Consider the following 23,124-nt stretch of genomic DNA (forward strand, 5'->3'; position numbering starts at 1 on the left):
TGCCCAGGCAGAAAAGCCAAAAAAATAACCAAAATGTTTTCTCCTTAATTTTGCTCCTTTTGTTTGGAAATACTTCAGGAAGCTCTGTGACCTAACCCACCCGAAGTCCAATGCCCCCCCACTACCCTATGCTCATGGGTAGGGGCTAGGGAACTTTATATAACCCAACCTTTTATGACTGGTGTAAGTCCCCTCCCGAAAGTTCCCTGCTTCTCTGGGAAGTTAATTAAAGGTTCTCACCTCCTTCCCTTTATCTACATGGCTTCCCTCTCAGGCACTAAGTAATTCATTCACACATGCTCACAGTTCTGCTACGGGAGAAAGAACGCTACACAAAGATACATTCACTTTCATTCCCCTCCCCCCACTCATACCTTGTTAACTGTGATTCTCCAGGAGATCCCATACTGCGAGACTGCACTCCATCTCACTGCTTTCAGATAGCTCTCCTTCTAATTCCATTAGGGAATCTCCGCTTTCTGAGACAGGGTAAGAACTCCCTTCAGGGACACCTGACGGCCAGCCCTGCCCTGGAAGTCTTTCTACTCCCCTGCACTTCTGCTTAGGAGTCAGAAGTCTGTTAGCTCGGGAGGGTTGTAAGACCAGCTGGGCTTTAGCTAGGGTCTGGGACAGAGACCTCCTAGCAGGCTCTTTACCTGCTTAGCACGGCATGTCTCTCCCCTGCATTCCTCCCTGCAGTCTTCTCCCGAGTGTTCTCTCCAATCTTCTCCCTAATCTTCCCCCTAGTGTTTCCACCTGTGCTCATTTTATGCTGTAAGCCTAATCCCACTCTCCCTCTGGGTTTGTCCTGCTTGCCAGCCACACCCCTCTCATTAACCATGCCTGTGCTGGTTTTCTTTACCAGAGGTTTTGTTGGAGATTTACCCAAGGTATTATAAAAGGGATTATAGTGCCCTAAACCAGATGTTATGGTTTCTGCCCTTCTCTCTCTGCCTTGCCCTGCCTGTTGGCTCTTGGTGATAGGCACAGGGTTACTGGGCAGCTTCCTGGGCTTAGGAATAGGGGCCAGCCTTTGCAAGGCAGGGTTTAAAGCTGGGTTTAAACTGCTGACAGGCTCTTCCCTGTCACATACCCCCCCCCCCTCAAAACACTATCAGTCCTTTTATCCTTGGGCGGGGAATCTATCCCTTCCTCCAGATGTGACAGAATGTCTGCATTCTGCTTTCCCCAGGTTTGAGTTTCATCCACCCCAGTGGAACCCCAACCTTGGTTTCCTCGGCCCGTTTCATCTAACCTCTCCTCCTCCTGCAGATCTGGAAGGAAAACCTTCTCACAGATTAATTGGGCTATTCGGTCTCCTTCCCTTATCCTATAATCTTCCTCTCCTAAATTGAAGAGGAGTATCTTTAGGGGCCCCCTATAGTCATGGTCCACTACCCCCGCTCCTACTCATAGCCCATGCCTAAGTGCCAATCCAAAATGAGGTGCTATTCTCCCATAGCAACCTGGGGGTAAAGATACCTGTAAATCTGTATTTATGACCTCCCGACCTCCCTTGGGTATTATTCTTTCTTGGGCACTACTTAAATCAAACCCTGCGGCTTGGTACGTAGCCTTATAGGGAGATCTCGCCCTATTAGACAGCCGCACAAACTTCAATTTTACATCGCAGCTCTCCTTCTCAGCAAGCCCCAGATCTACCACTCTTCACCTCTCCTCCTGGTCCCGGAACCTGCCTGACTGTTCTTCATCTCGGGGCTCCCTCTGTCCTTGTAGTGCCCACCCCTCATTATGCCTAGACCAGGACATCTCTTCCCGCTCTCTCATACATTCTTGGAAACCTGCCCATTCCCTCCCTAATATAAGATCATAGGGAGGTGTTGGCATTACTACTACCTCTAGGGGCTGCCTTTCCCCCCATACTCCAGCCACAATCTTCGGAGTATGAGATGTAGTTTGACTCAGAAAAAGCACAGAACCTGCACTGGACAGGAATATACAGAAGTATGACACTCGTCCCAACCCCCCTAAACCAATCCCCCCCTCCCCTCCCGGCCCACCCAACCCATCCCCCACCCTCCTCCCAACCCCAGCTTCTCCTCCCCCAATCTCCCCCCCACCTAGGTCCGTCACTTTCCCAAAACCCTCCAGGCCCTGGAAAAGCTGGTCACGTCTCAGAGGCTGTCAGAGCCCTGCCCCCGCAAAGAAATTCAAAATAAGTGAACAAACAACAGTGAACTTGTATTACAGTATGGTAAACCCCCATTACCAGCCGAACAATAAACTCAATGATATATGCTCAAGCTTCCCCTGCATTAGATTCAGAACGGTTTATAAACTCTCACGCCAAGTCAGCGGAGTCAAATACATGCCACTTTCCATTTTGATGAATTTTCAGGACTGCAGGATAAAGAAACATAAACCTCCTTTTTTGTTCTACCAGTTTAGAACAGAGAGGATGAAAAACTTTACGCCTTTCAGTGAGTGCAGCAGAATAGTCCTGGGCTACTCGCACAGGAGAGGAGTCGTAGGTCAGAGATTCTTTTTTAGCTCTGAATGCACGCAGCAGCTCCACTTTATGTCTGTAATTATGTAATTTGCCAATGACCACTCTGGGTCTCTGGTCAGTTCCAGCCCGAGGGCCCACACGATGTACCCGCTCAAATCTGGCAGGGCCCAAGGAGGCAGGCATTGGTAGTTCACTGGCTAACCAGGATTCCACCACCGAGAGGAGTACAGAATCAGCAATAGTCTCAGGTAGTCCTATAAATCTCAAGTTGCCACGACGAGACCTGTTCTCTAGATCCTCCAGTTTGTCCTGGCAGACACGGAGCTGAGTCGTCAACGTGGTCACCGTCGTGTCCAGCGCTAGGGCTCCGTCCTCCACCGCCAAAACCCGCGTCTCCAATTCCGTGACGCGCTTGGCATGGTCTTCGAGGAGAGATTCCATCTTAGTTAATTTAGAGGAGATTGTGTCCATGTGCGGCCCCAGCGCCTGCAGAATCACCCGCTGCAGCTCCGACAACATTTCGGGCGAGAAAGCGGCCACCGGAGCCTCCGCACGAGGCGCGGCCGCCATCTTGTCCTCTCCGGTCCGCACCTTCTCCCGATCTTTTTTTGTGGATTTGGATGTCATCTGGGCAGGTGAATGTGCCAAAAATTTGTCCATAGAAAAGGCGCTAATTCCGCCGGCAAGGGGGGTATAAAGTGTTCGTTCCGGTGCCTAAATTGCCGCGATGCGAGGTGCAGGGCTCCGGAGCCGAACGAGCAAGCAGCCGCTCAGCTCACAGCATCACGTGACCCTCTGCAAGGCAGGGTTTAAAGCTGGGTTTAAACTGCTGACAGGCTCTTCCCTGTCACATACCCCCCCCCTCAAAACACTATCAGTCCTTTTATCCTTGGGCGGGGAATCTATCCCTTCCTCCAGACGTGACAGAATGTCTGCATTCTGCTTTCCCCAGGTTTGAGTTTCATCCACCCCAGTGGAACCCCAACCTTGGTTTCCTCGGCCCGTTTCATCTAACCTCTCCTCCTCCTGCAGATCTGGAAGGAAAACCTTCTCACAGATTAATTGGGCTATTCGGTCTCCTTATTACAAGTACTAAGGAAGTATCTAATAAGTACAAGGATACAAAATTACTTCCAAGATAATTTCTAAGATACTATGTCTTTAAGCAACTGGACTACTACTTTTGGATTCAATGTGCAACAAACAGAATCCATCCTCAGTGTACCTTCACAATATGATATTAATACCTCTGGCACGGCCAGTCCCAGTTTAGATTGGAATCTTTTTTTCAATCAAAATAAAAAAATTTTGAAGATTGATTTAAACAGTGGCATCCTTGTTGAATATTGCAAAAATGAAAGAATACCTAGAGGTCTAAGAATAAATAAAGAACCGCAGAACTTTAAAGAGGACAAAGATTTTTTGAATAAATGGAACATGATATTAAACAAATGTTCCTTTGACCTGATGCTCCTCATCATAGAGAAAAGCAGACAACAAGTGGAGGAATTAAAACAAGATTTAGAAAAAACTTTAATGAATCTAAAATCCACTCATTCCCCTGAATCTTTTCAAAACCATTATGATACAACCAATGACAATTTAAACAAATTTAAAGAAAATACTAAAAAGTTTAAATTAAAAAAATTCTACAGGGATGAAAAAGATTACCTAAACAATAAGGTTTACCATTGGATGCAAACCAAGGAAGATCAGACAAATGCAGCTTCATTAAGTAATGCTGATGATAGCACTTCTTCTAGTAGCCTTAGTTCAGCTGGGAGTTCCACCTCAACAAAACCTTTTTTAGGAGCAAGAGGGGGATTCCAGTCCCGAAAAAACAGACGTGGCCGGAGTTCCAACAGAAACAGACCATGGACAAGATCGCAAATGAAAAATCAGTAACAACAATAAATCTTTCTCAATACCTATTAAATTCAGGAGATTTGGAACTATTAAATCATGGACTTTCATATGTCCCTACAGTTCCCAATAATGAATTTCAATTCAACATAGATTTTGAAAGATTCACCAGGCTTCTTGAAATTAAACTTTTCTTTGCCAACAAAAATGAATCTACTGATCTAACCACTATTGCACCTAAATCAACATGGAAACCAGCAGGTCCGATGGATGTTAACATAAAAATATTTAAGGATTTAGTATATCAAGAATCCAAAAAAATTTTTGATCATCCCAAAAAAACTAAATTTAAATCTAATTTAACTTCTCAAGAACATACAGCATTCTTCAATCTTCAACGTAATCACAACATCACTATTAAACCGGCGGACAAAGGTGGAGCCATAGTGATTCAGGACACATCCACATACAGAACGAAAGCCTTGGAACATTTACAGGACGTAACATCCTATAATGAGATCAAATTAGATCCGACAAAAAGACTACAAAACAAAATACGCAAAATAACGGATGTAGCTCTTAAAACAGGTTTCATTACTAAGAAAGATTACTGGTTTTTGAACACCAAATATCCAGTTATTTCCAATATATATTTCTTACCAAAAATTCACAAGGATCCAATAAACCCTCCAGTTAGACCCATTACATCAACTAAGGGATCGGTTCTTGAACCATTATCTAGATACGTAGATCATTTTATAAAAAATGAAATAAGAAAATGTCAATCATATGTAAGAGATTCCAAGGATTTTTTAAATAAATTAAATTCAGTAGATGTTAATGAAGGACCTTTTTTAATGGTTACTTTAGATGTAACATCTTTGTATACATCAATTCCACAAATGGATGCATTAAAGGTCATTCAAGACACGCTTGACAATCAACCTAAACCACAGTTGGTACCTACTGATTTTATCATCTCTCTTGCCAGATTAGCCATGTGTGAAAATTTTTTCAAATTCGAAGATAAACTCTATAAACAAATTCAAGGGGTAGCAATGGGGGCTACTTTTGCCCCGTCGGTGGCTAATCTGTTTATGATTGCTTTTGAAACAACATGGGTTCAATTTTCCCCATTTGAACACCTGATTTTCTCTTGGTGGCGCTATATTGATGATGTTTTTATGCTGTGGAAAGGCTCTGAAAATGAGCTATCAGCTTTTGTCTCATGGCTCAATACTTGCAATACTCATATCCAATTCACGATTGCATTCTCTAAAGTACGCATCCATTATTTGGATATAGAAATCACCATACAACAAGATAATTTCACCACTCGTACTTTTGAGAAACCTTTAGCAAAAAACACCTTTTTACAATACGGAAGCTGCCATCCAAGACATCTTAAAAACAGTCTTCCATTTTCTCAAATGCTGAGACTAAAAAGGAATTGTTCCTCACTTACAGAATTTAAGATTCAAGCCAAGAATCTCAGCAAAAAACTAAAAGAAAGAGGTTACCCAGCGCATATCGTGGAAAATGCATACAAACGAGCCAAGTATAACAACAGAGATTTATTATTACAAGACAAAAAACCCAATATATACACATCAGAAGATCCGTGTCTAACGTGTGTTTTAAAGCACTCTATTTCAAGTGCTCAACTCAAAAAAATCATCAAGAAACACTGGAATATCATTCAATCCCTCCCTGAATTTGAAACCCACAGAATACGCTTTGCTTTTTCTAGAGGTAGAAATTTAAAAGAATTTCTCAGTCAAAACAAGTTTCAAGAAGAAAAAGAAAAAAACATCATCCCGACTTGTCTTGGCCACTTTAAATGTGGACATTGTATCTATTGTGAAGTTTCTTTACAGATAAAATATTTTGAGAACCCATACAACTCACATAGATACAAATTAAATCATTTTAGTACCTGTCAAACGGACTTTGTTGTTTACATTATTGTGTGCCCCTGTGGAAAGTTATATGTTGGCATGACTACCAGAATGTTCAAGACTCGCCTTGCTGAACATAAGTCCAACATAAAAAGACAACAAATAAAAGAACCACTTGTTCAGCATTGCAAAGAAAAAACCCACACCTTTGAATACCTCAAAGCATTTGTCATAGAGGTTATCAAAAAAAGTAACAGAGGAGGTGACAGAATAGCACACTTAAAACGCCGAGAAACATTTTGGATCTTCACATTACAGACTCTTTATCCCAAAGGGCTTAATGACAAGATCGATTGGTCTTGTTATTATTAAAATAACCATTTTGATTCTTTTCAAAAAGCTCTTTTATTTTGTTTTGCATTGTTTTGTTCCTCAGCTCTTTTGGCCAATTTCAGGCTGAAGATAAAAAATTTTTTTTGGTTGTCCTGATCACTTGCTTTCGTTCAAGCATGACGCTAATGACGCCAGTTACGTTTCGGCACGCTCCAATGCAAGCACCAGGATTGGTGCTTTATTGATTAAAAAACCCTGAGCGTTCTGCCGGGCCGTCGCCATTTTCAAACTCTGAAATTCACGGAGGACATGTAAGAATCTGGTCCCGTAAGTTGCTCTTTAAATTTCAACATAATTCTAACCAAACTGCATTTAAATGTTAAAGAATTGAATTAAAGCATGTTGTAGTCAATTTGTAATGAAATTATTGTACATTGCAGGCACTGCTGATTTTTTCCCCTGAGGAAGCCACATCGGGTGAAACGGTGGCCCCGTTGGGAACCAGTGCAGACTACTAAAAGATAAGTGCCTTTAAAAATTGTGCACTGTCTTCTTAAAAGAATCTATATTTATTTCTTAAAATAAGTAAACACGAAAAAAACTTTAAAAATCACTAAAAATATAAACATAAGCCATCAGCCAATGAATGAGAACTGTGACTGATGAGAAGCAACACTTTCTAGTGTGCCAGATGATTCAGTCTCTGAGGCATGGCTATGTTTTCTTAGAAATTTTCTTAGAAATTATCTTGGAAGTAATTTTGTATCCTTGTTCTATTCGGTCTCCTTCCCTTATCCTATAATCTTCCTCTCCTAAATTGAAGAGGAGTATCTTTAGGGGCCCCCTATAGTCAGGGTCCACTACCCCCGCTCCTACTCATAGCCCATGCCTAAGTGCCAATCCAAAACGAGGTGCTATTCTCCCATAGCAACCTGGGGGTAAAGATACCTGTAAATCTGTATTTATGACCTCCCGACCTCCCTTGGGTATTATTCTTTCTTGGGCACTACTTAAATCAAACCCTGCGGCTTGGTATGTAGCCTTATAGGGAGATCTCGCCCTATTAGACAGCCGCACAAACTTCAATTTTACTTCGCAGCTCTCCTTCTCAGCAAGACCCAGATCTACCACTCTTCCCCTCTCCTCCTGGTCCCGGAACCTGCCTGACTGTTCTTCATCTCGGGGCTCCCTCTGTCCTTGTAGTGTCCACCCCTCATTATGCCTAGACCAGGACATCTCTTCCCGCTCTCTCATACATTCTTGGAAACCTGCCCATTCCCTCCCTAATATAAGATCATAGGGAGCTGTTGGCATTACTACTACCTCTAGGGGCTGCCTTTTCCCCCCATACTCCAGCCACACTCTTCGGAGTTCATAGGGAATGGTCGTGCCATGCATACATTGAATTCTAGATATGCCTCTAGGTCTATCCACCTGCCCTCCCTTCTTATTTCGTATGGCCCTCCATAAGGCCCGAGAGACGCTTGACTGATTCGCCCCAGAGTCTAATAAAGCAGTAGCTGGAACTCCCCCTACCCTGACTGGCAGAAAGTACTCCCTCCCTCCCCTAGGGCATGGGGATTCCTTCCTACTAGCCAGGTTCAGCTTCCCTTCACACTGTGTGCTCCGGTGACCCATTTTCCCACAGGAGAAACAGCGAAAGGTTGGCTTCCTGGAGGTCCTTTGATCATACCTAATCGGGGTGGTGTGACTAGACCCCCGTGTTCGTGAGGTTTCCTCCCAGGGTGTTTGCCTAGACCCTTGAGTTCTAGAGAGAACCTGAGCCTCCAGGAAGGCTTCAGCGATGGCCACAGTTTGACCCAGGGTTGGAGCTCCCTGCCAAGCTAACCAGTCTCGTAAAGAGCCTGGAACTGCTTCCATGAATTGTTCTCTCACCAGCTCTGCTATCACGGCTGGGAGACTTTGCAGAAAAGGGGTTACCATCTCTCGCAGAGACGTTTAAGCCTCTGCGCTAGGGTCTTAGGTCGCTCCCCGGACTCCATTTTTAAGGCCCGAAACTGCATTCTGTACTGCTCTGGGGTATGTCCAAGATACTCTAGCAGTACCTCTTTTAAGCACTTATAGTCTGAGGCTTGCTCAGCATTTAAAGTTCGGTAAGCCTCTAGTGCTTGTCCCGCTAAGCAGGGAATAAGCTTTATAGCCCACTGGTCCTGAGGCCAGTGAGATGCCCCAGCCACCCGTTCAAAAGCTAATAAAAAATCTTCAATATCGTCCTCCGGTGCTAGCTTATTCAGTCTAATAGGCTCCCCAAAGGAAGCTCCTACCGGGGCGCTGGTGGTTGGTTCAGTCACTTGCCACTGTGCCAGCTTATGCATAGCCTGCACTTGTTCCCCAAGCATATGAAGTAGCGGGTTTGTTGGGCGGTCTGATCGGCTTTCCACAAGTCCATCTGTGTCCGTACCGACTCTCGCATCGCCTCTGCAAGCTGTCGCCGCCCGACCTCCCACGCTGCTGTAGGCTTGGCCCGACTCCATCTGGAAGGCAAGGGAAACGAGAACACAAACCAAGTGTGGCTCTTCAAGCACCTTTCCCCTCTCCCTTCCCGGAAACAGGAAACCTTTTACTTAGAATCCCTCACCAACACCCTAAGGTACACTTACCTCAGGCACTGATGAGTCTGCGCCTTTGGGTTTTTTCCTCCCCAGGATTCGATCTCAGTCTCCGCATACACTGCTCCTCTGGTCGCCTTTCCACCAGGACGCAGCTGGGCTCACTCCGGTCCTCTTCCGCCGAAGAGGATCTCCGACCTAGTAGCCACGCTCTCCAGCAACACCTCTGTGGAACTCCACCGATACTCCAAGAAAATGAGACTTTAGCAATCACTGTCCCAAAATTCACAAAAAAAACTGTAATCCACAGGCAATTCAAAATTATTGTTTTCAGTCTTTTAGCACTTGTGCAGCACTCAAAACCTGCACCAAGCAGTATTGCAATTCCTCAGCAAAAGTCAATTCTCCAAACAAAATTTGAAAAAAAAAAAAAAAAAAAAAAAATTCCACTGTTCCAGCAGTAGCCTGTGAGTGGCGCTACATCCCACCACTGCCACCATATTCCGCTCTGTGGCGGGGCCGGGGGTAAGCCCAGCGCTGGCAACCCGGCTCCCGCCCCAGGCATAAGGATGGAGCGCTCCCAGGAGGACTTCCACTGGATAAGCAGTAGAATAATTAGTGGAGACTGCGTTCTTGGTAAAGTTCAGCTTTTATCTTTATTACCCCTAGTTCACAGCACTAGGGTTCCAGTAGTCCCTCTGGTCTGAGGAGACTTAAAACAAAACATACTTTCATAAGGTTTCTTCCTTACAATACAGTCCAGCCTGCTGCCCAGGCAGAAAAGCCAAAAAAAATAACCAAAACGTTTTCTCCTTAATTTTGCTCCTTTTGTTTGGAAATACTTCAGGAAGCTCTGTGACCTAACCCACCCGAAGTCCAATGCCCCCCACTACCCTATGCTCCTGGGTAGGGGCTAGGGAACTTTATGGTCAAATATATTTTATTGAGCAAGCAAGAACATAACATAGGAACACAAAATGCAGAAACAGCTCAAAAGTTATGAAATAATCCCCAAAAGAACCACCCCCCCAAACCCCCCAAACCCCCCCAAACCCCCCTCCCCTCCATACCCACCCCTGGGTCCTCCTTCGAAACACAAAGTAACAAAAATGTTGAATAACAAACTATACAAAAGAGGCACAAAAGGGAAGTACAAACAAAGCATCAATCTGACTAAATAGTCACTGGGTATAGATTAAGAGGAAGGGACAGTACGGTGGGCAGACTTGATGGGCTATAGCCCTTTTCTGCCGTCATCTTCTATGTTTCTATGTTTCTATGTTTCTAATTAAGTATCCGGCTACGAGCCAGAGGGGTCAAAGTATTCCAGAAAGGTTCCCAAGTGGTCTGGAAAAGACGACCTTGTCGAGAAGCCAAATCCCTTCGCTCCCACATCAAAAGAGCGATCATGCGGCTCCTCCAAAGGGAATAGTCCGGAGCCTCAGCTTCAAGCCATTTCAGCAAGATGCATTTCAAGGCGATCAGGATAGACCACTTGAGGAAAGCTGCAACTCCCTTGGAACGTGGAAAGTAGTGAGGAACAGTCCCAAATAAAAGCAAAGGGGAACTGCGAACAGTAACATGCCAAATAGACTGTACAAAAGCAAATATAGCAGTCCAAAAAAGTTGAATCTGAGGACAAGTCCAGAACATGTGGCCTAAGCTGGCTTCCGGAGCCTGACAACGAAGACAGGCTGCGTGAGGACGGAAGTGAGCCAAATAAGCCCTTTTAGGAGAAATATATAAACGAAAAATCAATTTAAAATGTTGCTCCCAAAAGGTAGTGTATTTATGAAAAGCAGGCAGTCGCCGGACAGCCTGAAGGAGGATATCAGAAGGCAAATCAACAGCAAGATCACCAGACCAAGCATCTCGCAGCTTAGAATGGTCAAACAAAGGGCATTCATCCTTCAAGTGGCGGTGATGAAACGTGAGAGGGACCGGTTGTTGAGAACCAAGGGTAAAGGCCGTGGACAAAGTCTCATGACAAGCGGCCTTCAAGGAGCTAGAAGGTAAGGAAGAGATGTAATGATGGATTTGCATGTAAGCAAAATAGTCAGTAGCAGGGAGATCAAATTCAGCTCGCAACTGAGCAAAAGATTTAATGACGCCTTCATCATTAACCAAGTGAAATAGATAATGAATGCCCCTTGTTTCCCACCGAGCAAAGCTCGGCCCATCTACCCCAGGTAAGAAAGAACCATTGAAACGAATAGGAAGGAAGGGAGATACAGAATGAGAAAGAGTGTGAAATTTACAGACCCAACGCCAAACCTTCTGTAAGGGTCGATGTAAAACTTTCATAGAAAGAGACTCAGGTTCTGAAGAAGGAACAGAATGAAGATAGGCACTGAAATGAGTGGAAGAAAAGCAGGAAAGTTCCAGAGCTGAGTTAGTAAATGCCAAAGTACCCCTAAAGAGATCATTAATATGCCTCATTCCACAACCAACTGTCAAATATCGGAGATTCAATAATCCCAAGCCACCTCTATACCAGGGAGTCGCCGCCCGCTTATAAGGCAAGCGAGGCCTCTTCCCTGCCCAAAGAAATTTCTGGACCAGTCGTTCCAATCGGCGCTCGTCACGAAACGTCAAATAAAGGGGAAGGACCTGAAAAACATAAAGCCAACAGGGGACCAGAAGCATGTTGTACATGTGTACTCGACCCAAAAGTGAGAAAGGAAGGGACTCCCAAAGGTGCAACCTATTTTGTAACGTTTGAAACAACGGGGTTACATTCAGCCGGTACAAACTAGATAAATCCAGCGGAATATTAACCCCCAAGTACCGCAAAGAAGAATCCGCCCAACGAAGAGGGAAGACACCCCGCCACGAAGTACGTAAATCTGGTGGAAAAGGTAAAGCCAAAGATTTATCGAAGTTAAGAGACAGCCCTGAATAAAACCCAAATTCAGAGATGAGATCCAGAGCCGCCGGGAGAGAATCTTCAGGTCGGGTAAGAATTAGAAACATATCATCCGCGTACGCCAGAGTCTTAAGTTCGAAGTCACCGACCGAGAGACCTCGGACCTCCGCGAACCCCCGAAGAGTGCATAGCAACGGTTCCAAAGAAAGAAGAAACAAAAGAGGGGAGAGAGGGCATCCCTGTCGGGTTCCACGAAGAATAGGGAAAGAATCAGTACAAGTCCCATTAACAAGCAAGGATGCCAAGGGATTGGAATATAGGGAACGCACAGCATCTAGAAAGAACCCCCCGAGCCCCACATACTCCAAGGTACGAAATAAGAAGGACCAGTGAATACTATCAAATGCCTTAGAAGCATCCAAGCTAACAAACAAGGTCGGAATCTGGAAAGATTGACACTGGGCAAGAGCAAGAAGTACCTTGCGGACATTATGGACAGACTGTCGGCCCCGAACAAAACCTACCTGATCCTCATGGATAAGCTGAGGTAAATGAGGAGCAAGACGATCAGCCAACATACGAGCAAAAAGTTTAAGATCTACATTGATCAATGAAATGGGACGATATGACTCCGGCAAATCAGCAGGCTTACCAGGCTTCAAGAGTAAGGTAATAAGGGCCTCATTTGCAAAACGTGGAAAAGAACCACGGGCCGTAGCTGCATCAAAATACGCCAATAAAGGTCCATAAAGTGTAGGAGAAAGAAGCCGATAGAAATCACCCGAGAACCCATCCGGGCCCGGAGCCCGATCAGAGCGGAGCGATTTAATAGCAGACTCCAATTCAACCGCACTAAACGGACTATTAAGAGAGGCAATCGCATCCGCTGACAAACGAGGCAACCCAGAAGAGTGAAGATAGTCCGATATCATATCCAAAGAAGCGTCTTCCGGAGCTTCATATAACCGACTAAAGAAATCAAATAAGACCCCAGAAATCTCAGAAGTCCGAGACACCACACCTCCGCCCTGGGTACGCATAGATAAAATCGGCTTCCTGCCAGTCGTAGCGTTAACCAAACGAGCCATAAGACGGCCGGGTTTGTTACCGTAACGAAGGAAACGATGCTGATAAAAGGCTTTACATTTTTGGGAACGAGAAGGGAGTTCAGGGCCACCTGAGTAGACAAATAGCAGTCTCGAGTCTCCGGAGAAGGGTGGAGAGAAAAGGACCGCTTTGCCAGACGTAAAGCCCGTTCCAGAGTGACGATCCCCTGATTGATACGCCTATGACGAGCACAGAGAAATGAAATGATATGGCCTCGAATCACCGTCTTCCCAGCCTCCCAAAACAAGATAGGATCATCCATGTGGGGAGCATTATTTGTCGAATAATCGTCCCATTGAGTCCGCAAAAAAGCACGAAATTCCTCATCCTTAGCAAGGTAAAAGGGAAACCGCCAGGACGGTGCGCGGAGGTACGCAGGATCCAAGACAACATCAACCCAAATCGGAGCATGATCCGAGATAGACAGAGGGCCAAGCTCCGCCGAGTGAACAGAAGGAAACATAGAGGAGGACAAGAAAATATAATCGAGACGGGACCAAGTACCATGGGCACGAGAGAGATGGGTATAGTCACGAACCTCGGGGTGTAGAAGACGCCACGGGTCTACAATCGAAAGTGAGTCACAGAAATCAGAAAGGAGATGACTCTTAGAACCCAAAGAAGAAGCAGAAGAGCTAGACTTATCCTGATCGGGATGCATCACCAAGTTAAAATCTCCCAAAAGAAGCAGTGGGTCATCAGGGAAGCGAGAACGAAGCTGAAGCAATCGCTGTAAAAAGGCTGATTCACCAGAATTAGGGCCATATACCACTAAGAAAAGATAAGAACGACCTCCCAAAGTAAGGCGAAGAAGCAAGAAGCGACCGTCAGACGACTTATCAAGAACCTGGACACCTATTGGCGAAGACTTACGGACCAGCACTGCTATGCCCCCATGACGACCCGAAGAGGAAGCAAAAAACACCTCCCCCACCCAGGATCGACGTAACTTAAGATGTTCTGCATCAGTCAATCTAGTTTCCTGTAGACAAGCAATGTCAGACCGGTAGCGTTGTAGAGCAACAAGTATTTTGGATCTCTTGACAGGCGACGTGATCCCCCCAACATTCCAAGAGGCAATTCTAAAAGGGGTACTCATAGCTGAAAAGCAGGAAGGAAGCAATGCCAGAGAAGGAAAATCAGGTGAAAACTACCCCAAGGGCCCAGCCTCCCCCAGAGCAGTAGAAATCGCCAAAAGTAGAGAGAACAAAGAACAATAATGAAACATTGCAAACTTAAGGAGAAATTATATAGAAGGAGGACCCCCCACCCCCAAAACCCACCCCACCCATTCCCAATCCGCCCATCCCAACCCCCCTCATCCCCCCCAACCCCCTCCCACCCCCCAGAAACAAACCCCCCAAAAACCCAATCAGAAGGAAAACCCCGTCCCACATCGTGGAACAGAGATGGAGGCACAGATGTAGTCAGGGCCCCAAATCCCTCAGCCCCACACTCACCTCAAACACACAAAATACCTCGTCCATACAGCACACCCCCCAGGAGATGTCAAAGGGGAGTGAAGCTAATAAGCAAACCAACCCTAAACACAGAAAGTAACATTGCCCAATATCCAGTGGACCTGACATATTCACCAAAGGACCCCGGAAAGGAACATGGAAGTAAAGCATATACAATATTAGCAGCCCCACCAGAACCGAGGATTGAAACCAACAATCACCCACACACAACCACACCAGTACTCCCCCCAACACTCACTCCCATACACACACACACCCAGTCCATACCCCAAAGGAGAACTCAACCCCCCAAACATACTCCAACCCACCCACATGAGACAAACCCCAGTACCATACAGGACAAGAGCACCACCCAGAGGCACAACATCCATTCAACCCCAAGTACACCTACAACCAACTAAGGCCACCAATACTGTAAGCAACAATATCCAGAACAGAAACTGGAAAATGAAAACTGCAAAACCCAATATGCAACAAGAATAACAGAATGTAGATAATACATAAAATGCAATAGGAATAGGCCACATTGCAGCCCAAACAGGGAGTGAGATGTAATGGGTAACAGAGTCCAGAAGGCTAAAGATCCAAAGAAGAATCAAGCCATAGTAAAGCTCAAAAGGTTAGCAATGGGGAAACAAAGTAAACCGCTCTTGTAAAGGAGAACAGCTCCCCACACCAGCTCTGTCCCAAGACTCAGGTAGCCGAAGAGGGTCCCGCTTCACCCGGTAGGGAATCCAGGTAGATCTGGGCATCCTCAGCCGTCGAATACAGGCGCCAGCCAGATGGAGTCCAAACCTTCAGTTGCGCCGGATAAAGTAGCTGGAACCGCTGTTTCTTATCAAAAAGGGCAGAGCACACCCGGGAGAAGCGCCGTCGACGTTCTTGGAGGGCAGGGGAGTAGTCCTGGAACAGACGTACCGGGATTCCTTCATAGTATTACGCTTTTGCCGGTACTGCCGCATAAGTTCAGACTTCACCGCCGAATTGTGGACTTTGAAAATGGTGACTCGAGCTCGGTCACGATCATCCATGCGCCGGCCCAGGCGGTGAGCGCGGACAAGCTTCAAGGGCCCAACCCCCGCTGGAAGCGGCAACTCCTGCTGGAGCCAGGACTCCACAAGGGAAAGAAGGCGAGAGTCAGGAACTGATTCAGGCAAGCCAATCAGTCGGATATTATCCCTCCTCGAGCGGTTTTCCAGATCTTCGATCTTCTCCGCTTGTCGTTGGAGCTGAGTGCGCAGAGCTGCCAGATCCGCCGCCGAGGAGGAGCACGTGTCTTCAACCCCCGATACGCGGCTCTCCAGGTCTCCCGTCCGCCGAGTCGTTTCCCCCAAAAGAGATTCCAGAGAGGTGAGCTGGCTGGAGAGGAGGTCGAATCAAGAGTCCAGCGCCCGCACCACTGATGCCGACAATGCGGGCCTCAGACAGGGGAAGCGCGGAACCCAAGTCTCCCGCCGCCATCTTGGGCTCGGGTCGCGCCGATCTGGTCTCCCTGTCTTTCCCCGCACGGCTCGATTTCGCGCTCATTACCGGGCTGGGCGTCTGCAAGAAACGGTCCATTAACCTCCTCAAAGGCTCAGAGCAGGGCTAGGGCTGGCCAAAACGGAGCGGAACGGTGCAAAGGGATTCAGGGCCCCGGAGCACGAGTGAAGCACGTCTCACCCCGCTCAACACATCACGTGACCCTCTAGGGAACTTTATATAACCCAACCTTTTATGACTGGTGTAAGTCCCCTCCCGAAAGTTCCCTGCTTCAGGGTTACACAATGTCAGGTCTCTGAGTTCCGTTACACTTCTCGGGGAAGTTAATTAAAGGTTCTCACCTCCTTCCCTTTATCTACATGGCTTCCCTCTCAGGCTCTAAGTAATTCATTCACACATGCTCACAGTTCTGCTACGGGAGAAAGAACGCTACACAAAGATACATTCACTTTCATTCCCCTCCCCCACTCATACCTTGTTAACTGTGATTCTCCAGGAGATCCCATACTGCGAGACTGCACTCCATCTCACTGCTTTCAGATAGCTCTCCCTCTAATTCCATTAGAGAATCTCCGCTTTCTGAGACAGGGTAAGAACTCCCTTCAGGGACACCTGACGGCCAGCCCTGCCCTGGAAGTCTTTCTACTCCCTTGCTCTTCTGCTTAGGAGTCAGAAGTCTGTTAGCTCGGGAGGGTTGTAAGACCAGCTGGGCTTTAGCTAGGGTCTGGGACAGAGACCTCCTAGCAGGCTCTTTACCTGCTTAGCACGGCATGTCTCTCCCCTGCATTCCTCCCTGCAGTCTTCTCACGAGTGTTCTCTCCAATCTTCTTCCTAATCTTCCCCCTAGTGTTTCCACCTGTGCTCATTTTATGCTGTAAGCCTAATCCCACTCTCCCTCTGGGTTCGTCCTACTTGCCAGCCACACCCCTCTCATTAACCATGCCTGTGCTGGTTTTCTTTACTAGAGGTGTTGTGGAGATTTGCCCAAGGTATTATAAAAGGGATTATAGTGCCCTAAACCAGATGTTATGGTTTCTGCCCTTCTCTCTCTGCCTTGCCCTGCCTGTTGGCTCTTGGTGATAGGCACAGGGTTACTGGGCAGCTTCCTGGGCTTAGGAATAGGGGTCAGCCTTTGCAAGGCAGGGTTTAAAGCTGGGTTTAAACTGCTGACAGGCTCTTCTCTGTCACATACCCCCCCTCAAAACACTATCAGTCCTTTTATCCTTGGGCGGGGAATCTATCCCTTCCTCCAGACGTGACAGAATGTCTGCATTCTGCTTTCCCCAGGTTTGAGTTTCATCCACCACAGTGGAACCCCAACCTTGGTTTCCTCGGCCCGTTTCATCTAACCTCTCCTCCTCCTGCAGATCTGGAAGGAAAACCTTCTCACAGATTAATTGGGCTATTCGGTCTCCTTCCCTTATCCTATAATCTTCCTCTCCTAAATTGAAGAGGAGTATCTTTAGGGGCCCCCTATAGTCAGGGTCCACTAACCCCGCTCCTACTCATAGCCCATGCCTAAGTGCCAATCCAAAATGAGGTGCTATTCTCCCATAGCAACCTGGGGGTAAAGATACCTGTAAATCTGTATTTATGACCTCCCGACCTCCCTTGGGTATTATTCTTTCTTGGGCACTACTTAAATCAAACCCTGCGGCTTGGTACGTAGCCTTATAGGGAGATCTTGCCCTATTAGACAGCCGCACAAACTTCAATTTTACTTCGCAGCTCTCCTTCTCAGCAAGCCCCAGATCTACCACTCTTCACCTCTCCTCCTGGTCCCGGAACCTGCCTGACAGTTCTTCATCTCGATGCTCCCTCTGTCCTTGTAGTGTCCACCCCTCATTATGCCTAGACCAGGACATCTCTTCCCGCTCTCTCATACATTCTTGGAAACCTGCCCATTCCCTCCCTAATATAAGATCATAGGGAGGAGTTGGCATTACTACTACCTCTAGGGGCTGCCTTTTCCCCCTATACTCCAGCCACACTCTTCGGAGTTCATAGGGAATGGTCGTGCCATGCATACATTGAATTCTAGATATGCCTCTAGGTCTATCCACCTGCAATGGCCGAGCCTCACCCTGGGAGCGCCACCTTCTGGATCATGGACCAATCTCCCCTGCCAGGTAAGTATGAAGAAAGAAGCGAGCTAAGGGCCAGGGCCTGTGCCGGCAGGGCACCCTTGGCTCAGGGTGGCCGGCGAGGGCTACAGTCCATCCCCGGTTAAAGCGCGGCAGAGGACGTCCTGCGTGGGGTCCGAGCGCCGGGCCGCTGCTTCCGCTGCGCGGGGACCCGCATGACGCCATACGTTCAGGGCCAAGGGCTCTCTGTCTGCCTAAATGCATGCTGGGAGCGGGTGAAGCAGAGTGGGCCGAACTCAAACGCAGCACGTGACAAGAGGGCAAATGACAAAAAAAAAAAATCAAACCAAACGGCCCAGGACAAAAGTACCGTACCGTATCCCATACCCCAGGCAGTCTTACAAAAGAAAAAAACAACAAAGCAAAGCAAAAGCCAGAAGAGCTAGGGAACACAACAAAATGCACCCCATCCCGGCCCCTCTAACTTGCAATCTGTCCTTAGATCCACAGCTGAGAAGAAAACAGGGGAAAGCGCGCACGCAGTCCCCCACTACCAGAAATTATGCAGTCGACTTTCCCGCATGTGGGGAAATCGCAGGGGTCAGCACAGCCCGAGTGCAATGGCCGAGCCTCACCCTGGGAGCGCCACCTTCTGGATCATGGACCAATCTCCCCTGCCAGGTAAGTATGAAGAAAGAAGCGAGCTAAGGGCCAGGGCCTGTGCCGGCAGGGCACCCTTGGCTCAGGGTGGCCGGCGAGGGCTACAGTCCATCCCCGGTTAAAGCGCGGCAGAGGACGTCCTGCGTGGGGTCCGAGCGCCGGGCCGCTGCTTCCGCTGCGCGGGGACCCGCATGACGCCATACGTTCAGGGCCAAGGGCTCTCTGTCTGCCTAAATGCATGCTGGGAGCGGGTGAAGCAGAGTGGGCCGAACTCAAACGCAGCACGTGACAAGAGGGCAAATGACAAAAAAAAAAAATCAAACCAAACGGCCCAGGACAAAAGTACCGTACCGTATCCCATACCCCAGGCAGTCTTACAAAAGAAAAAAACAACAAAGCAAAGCAAAAGCCAGAAGAGCTAGGGAACACAACAAAATGCACCCCATCCCGGCCCCTCTAACTTGCAATCTGTCCTTAGATCCACAGCTGAGAAGAAAACAGGGGAAAGCGCGCACGCAGTCCCCCACTACCAGAAATTATGCAGTCGACTTTCCCGCATGTGGGGAAATCGCAGGGGTCAGCACAGCCCGAGTGCAATGGCCGAGCCTCACCCTGGGAGCGCCACCTTCTGGATCATGGACCAATCTCCCCTGCCAGGTAAGTATGAAGAAAGAAGCGAGCTAAGGGCCAGGGCCTGTGCCGGCAGGGCACCCTTGGCTCAGGGTGGCCGGCGAGGGCTACAGTCCATCCCCGGTTAAAGCGCGGCAGAGGACGTCCTGCGTGGGGTCCGAGCGCCGGGCCGCTGCTTCCGCTGCGCGGGGACCCGCATGACGCCATACGTTCAGGGCCAAGGGCTCTCTGTCTGCCTAAATGCATGCTGGGAGCGGGTGAAGCAGAGTGGGCCGAACTCAAACGCAGCACGTGACAAGAGGGCAAATGACAAAAAAAAAAAAACAAAACCAAACGGCCCAGGACAAAAGTACCGTACCGTATCCCATACCCCAGGCAGTCTTACAAAAGAAAAAAACAACAAAGCAAAGCAAAAGCCAGAAGAGCTAGGGAACACAACAAAATGCACCCCATCCCGGCCCCTCTAACTTGCAATCTGTCCTTAGATCCACAGCTGAGAAGAAAACAGGGGAAAGCGCGCACGCAGTCCCCCACTACCAGAAATTATGCAGTCGACTTTCCCGCATGTGGGGAAATCGCAGGGGTCAGCACAGCCCGAGTGCAATGGCCGAGCCTCACCCTGGGAGCGCCACCTTCTGGATCATGGACCAATCTCCCCTGCCAGGTAAGTATGAAGAAAGAAGCGAGCTAAGGGCCAGGGCCTGTGCCGGCAGGGCACCCTTGGCTCAGGGTGGCCGGCGAGGGCTACAGTCCATCCCCGGTTAAAGCGCGGCAGAGGACGTCCTGCGTGGGGTCCGAGCGCCGGGCCGCTGCTTCCGCTGCGCGGGGACCCGCATGACGCCATACGTTCAGGGCCAAGGGCTCTCTGTCTGCCTAAATGCATGCTGGGAGCGGGTGAAGCAGAGTGGGCCGAACTCAAACGCAGCACGTGACAAGAGGGCAAATGACAAAAAAAAAAAATCAAAACAAACGGCCCAGGACAAAAGTACCGTACCGTATCCCATACCCCAGGCAGTCTTACAAAAGAAAAAAACAACAAAGCAAAGCAAAAGCCAGAAGAGCTAGGGAACACAACAAAATGCACCCCATCCCGGCCCCTCTAACTTGCAATCTGTCCTTAGATCCACAGCTGAGAATAAAACAGGGGAAAGCGCACACGCAGTCCCCCACTACCAGAAATTATGCAGTCGACTTTCCCGCATGTGGGGAAATCGCAGGGGTCAGCACAGCCCGAGTGCAATGGCCGAGCCTCACCCTGGGAGCGCCACCTTCTGGATCATGGACCAATCTCCCCTGCCAGGTAAGTATGAAGAAAGAAGCGAGCTAAGGGCCAGGGCCTGTGCCGGCAGGGCACCCTTGGCTCAGGGTGGCCGGCGAGGGCTACAGTCCATCCCCGGTTAAAGCGCGGCAGAGGACGTCCTGCGTGGGGTCCGAGCGCCGGGCCGCTGCTTCCGCTGCGCGGGGACCCGCATGACGCCATACGTTCAGGGCCAAGGGCTCTCTGTCTGCCTAAATGCATGCTGGGAGCGGGTGAAGCAGAGTGGGCCGAACTCAAACGCAGCACGTGACAAGAGGGCAAATGACAAAAAAAAAAAATCAAAACAAACGGCCCAGGACAAAAGTACCGTACCGTATCCCATACCCCAGGCAGTCTTACAAAAGAAAAAAACAACAAAGCAAAGCAAAAGCCAGAAGAGCTAGGGAACACAACAAAATGCACCCCATCCCAGGCCCCTCTAACTTGCAATCTGTCCTTAGATCCACAGCTGAGAAGAAAACAGGGGAAAGCGCGCACGCAGTCCCCCACTACCAGAAATTATGCAGTCGACTTTCCCGCATGTGGGGAAATCGCAGGGGTCAGCACAGCCCGAGTGCAATGGCCGAGCCTCACCCTGGGAGCGCCACCTTCTGGATCATGGACCAATCTCCCCTGCCAGGTAAGTATGAAGAAAGAAGCGAGCTAAGGGCCAGGGCCTGTGCCGGCAGGGCACCCTTGGCTCAGGGTGGCCGGCGAGGGCTACAGTCCATCCCCGGTTAAAGCGCGGCAGAGGACGTCCTGCGTGGGGTCCGAGCGCCGGGCCGCTGCTTCCGCTGCGCGGGGACCCGCATGACGCCATACGTTCAGGGCCAAGGGCTCTCTGTCTGCCTAAATGCATGCTGGGAGCGGGTGAAGCAGAGTGGGCCGAACTCAAACGCAGCACGTGACAAGAGGGCAAATGACAAAAAAAAAAAATCAAACCAAACGGCCCAGGACAAAAGTACCGTACCGTATCCCATACCCCAGGCAGTCTTACAAAAGAAAAAAACAACAAAGCAAAGCAAAAGCCAGAAGAGCTAGGGAACACAACAAAATGCACCCCATCCCGGCCCCTCTAACTTGCAATCTGTCCTTAGATCCACAGCTGAGAAGAAAACAGGGGAAAGCGCGCACGCAGTCCCCCACTACCAGAAATTATGCAGTCGACTTTCCCGCATGTGGGGAAATCGCAGGGGTCAGCACAGCCCGAGTGCAATGGCCGAGCCTCACCCTGGGAGCGCCACCTTCTGGATCATGGACCAATCTCCCCTGCCAGGTAAGTATGAAGAAAGAAGCGAGCTAAGGGCCAGGGCCTGTGCCGGCAGGGCACCCTTGGCTCAGGGTGGCCGGCGAGGGCTACAGTCCATCCCCGGTTAAAGCGCGGCAGAGGACGTCCTGCGTGGGGTCCGAGCGCCGGGCCGCTGCTTCCGCTGCGCGGGGACCCGCATGACGCCATACGTTCAGGGCCAAGGGCTCTCTGTCTGCCTAAATGCATGCTGGGAGCGGGTGAAGCAGAGTGGGCCGAACTCAAACGCAGCACGTGACAAGAGGGCAAATGACAAAAAAAAAAAATCAAACCAAACGGCCCAGGACAAAAGTACCGTACCGTATCCCATACCCCAGGCAGTCTTACAAAAGAAAAAAACAACAAAGCAAAGCAAAAGCCAGAAGAGCTAGGGAACACAACAAAATGCACCCCATCCCGGCCCCTCTAACTTGCAATCTGTCCTTAGATCCACAGCTGAGAAGAAAACAGGGGAAAGCGCGCACGCAGTCCCCCACTACCAGAAATTATGCAGTCGACTTTCCCGCATGTGGGGAAATCGCAGGGGTCAGCACAGCCCGAGTGCAATGGCCGAGCCTCACCCTGGGAGCGCCACCTTCTGGATCATGGACCAATCTCCCCTGCCAGGTAAGTATGAAGAAAGAAGCGAGCTAAGGGCCAGGGCCTGTGCCGGCAGGGCACCCTTGGCTCAGGGTGGCCGGCGAGGGCTACAGTCCATCCCCGGTTAAAGCGCGGCAGAGGACGTCCTGCGTGGGGTCCGAGCGCCGGGCCGCTGCTTCCGCTGCGCGGGGACCCGCATGACGCCATACGTTCAGGGCCAAGGGCTCTCTGTCTGCCTAAATGCATGCTGGGAGCGGGTGAAGCAGAGTGGGCCGAACTCAAACGCAGCACGTGACAAGAGGGCAAATGACAAAAAAAAAAAATCAAACCAAACGGCCCAGGACAAAAGTACCGTACCGTATCCCATACCCCAGGCAGTCTTACAAAAGAAAAAAACAACAAAGCAAAGCAAAAGCCAGAAGAGCTAGGGAACACAACAAAATGCACCCCATCCCGGCCCCTCTAACTTGCAATCTGTCCTTAGATCCACAGCTGAGA

The 23,124-nt window shown here is 48.8% G+C and overlaps 7 non-coding genes across 7 annotated transcripts; all 7 read right to left on the minus strand.

The window, feature by feature from the left end:
* Positions 1–18,676: 18,676 nt before the first annotated feature.
* LOC117368755 lies at positions 18,677–18,843 on the minus strand. Its single transcript, XR_004541005.1, has one exon. It is a non-coding gene; the product is annotated as a U1 spliceosomal RNA (small nuclear RNA).
* Positions 18,844–19,312: 469 nt separating this feature from the next.
* On the minus strand, positions 19,313–19,479 carry LOC117368756. The gene has a single exon (XR_004541006.1). It is a non-coding gene; the product is annotated as a U1 spliceosomal RNA (small nuclear RNA).
* A 470-nt stretch (positions 19,480–19,949) lies between these two features.
* Positions 19,950–20,116, minus strand: LOC117368758. Its single transcript, XR_004541007.1, has one exon. It is a non-coding gene; the product is annotated as a U1 spliceosomal RNA (small nuclear RNA).
* A 469-nt stretch (positions 20,117–20,585) lies between these two features.
* LOC117368767 lies at positions 20,586–20,752 on the minus strand. The gene has a single exon (XR_004541016.1). It is a non-coding gene; the product is annotated as a U1 spliceosomal RNA (small nuclear RNA).
* Positions 20,753–21,222: 470 nt separating this feature from the next.
* Positions 21,223–21,389, minus strand: LOC117368759. Its single transcript, XR_004541008.1, has one exon. It is a non-coding gene; the product is annotated as a U1 spliceosomal RNA (small nuclear RNA).
* A 469-nt stretch (positions 21,390–21,858) lies between these two features.
* Positions 21,859–22,025, minus strand: LOC117368760. Its single transcript, XR_004541009.1, has one exon. It is a non-coding gene; the product is annotated as a U1 spliceosomal RNA (small nuclear RNA).
* Positions 22,026–22,494: 469 nt separating this feature from the next.
* LOC117368761 lies at positions 22,495–22,661 on the minus strand. Its single transcript, XR_004541010.1, has one exon. It is a non-coding gene; the product is annotated as a U1 spliceosomal RNA (small nuclear RNA).
* Between the last annotated feature and the right edge of the window lie 463 nt (positions 22,662–23,124).

The sequence above is a fragment of the Geotrypetes seraphini genome, chromosome 10 (assembly GCF_902459505.1).
Source record: "Geotrypetes seraphini chromosome 10, aGeoSer1.1, whole genome shotgun sequence".
In the NCBI taxonomy this organism is placed as follows: domain Eukaryota; kingdom Metazoa; phylum Chordata; class Amphibia; order Gymnophiona; family Dermophiidae; genus Geotrypetes; species Geotrypetes seraphini.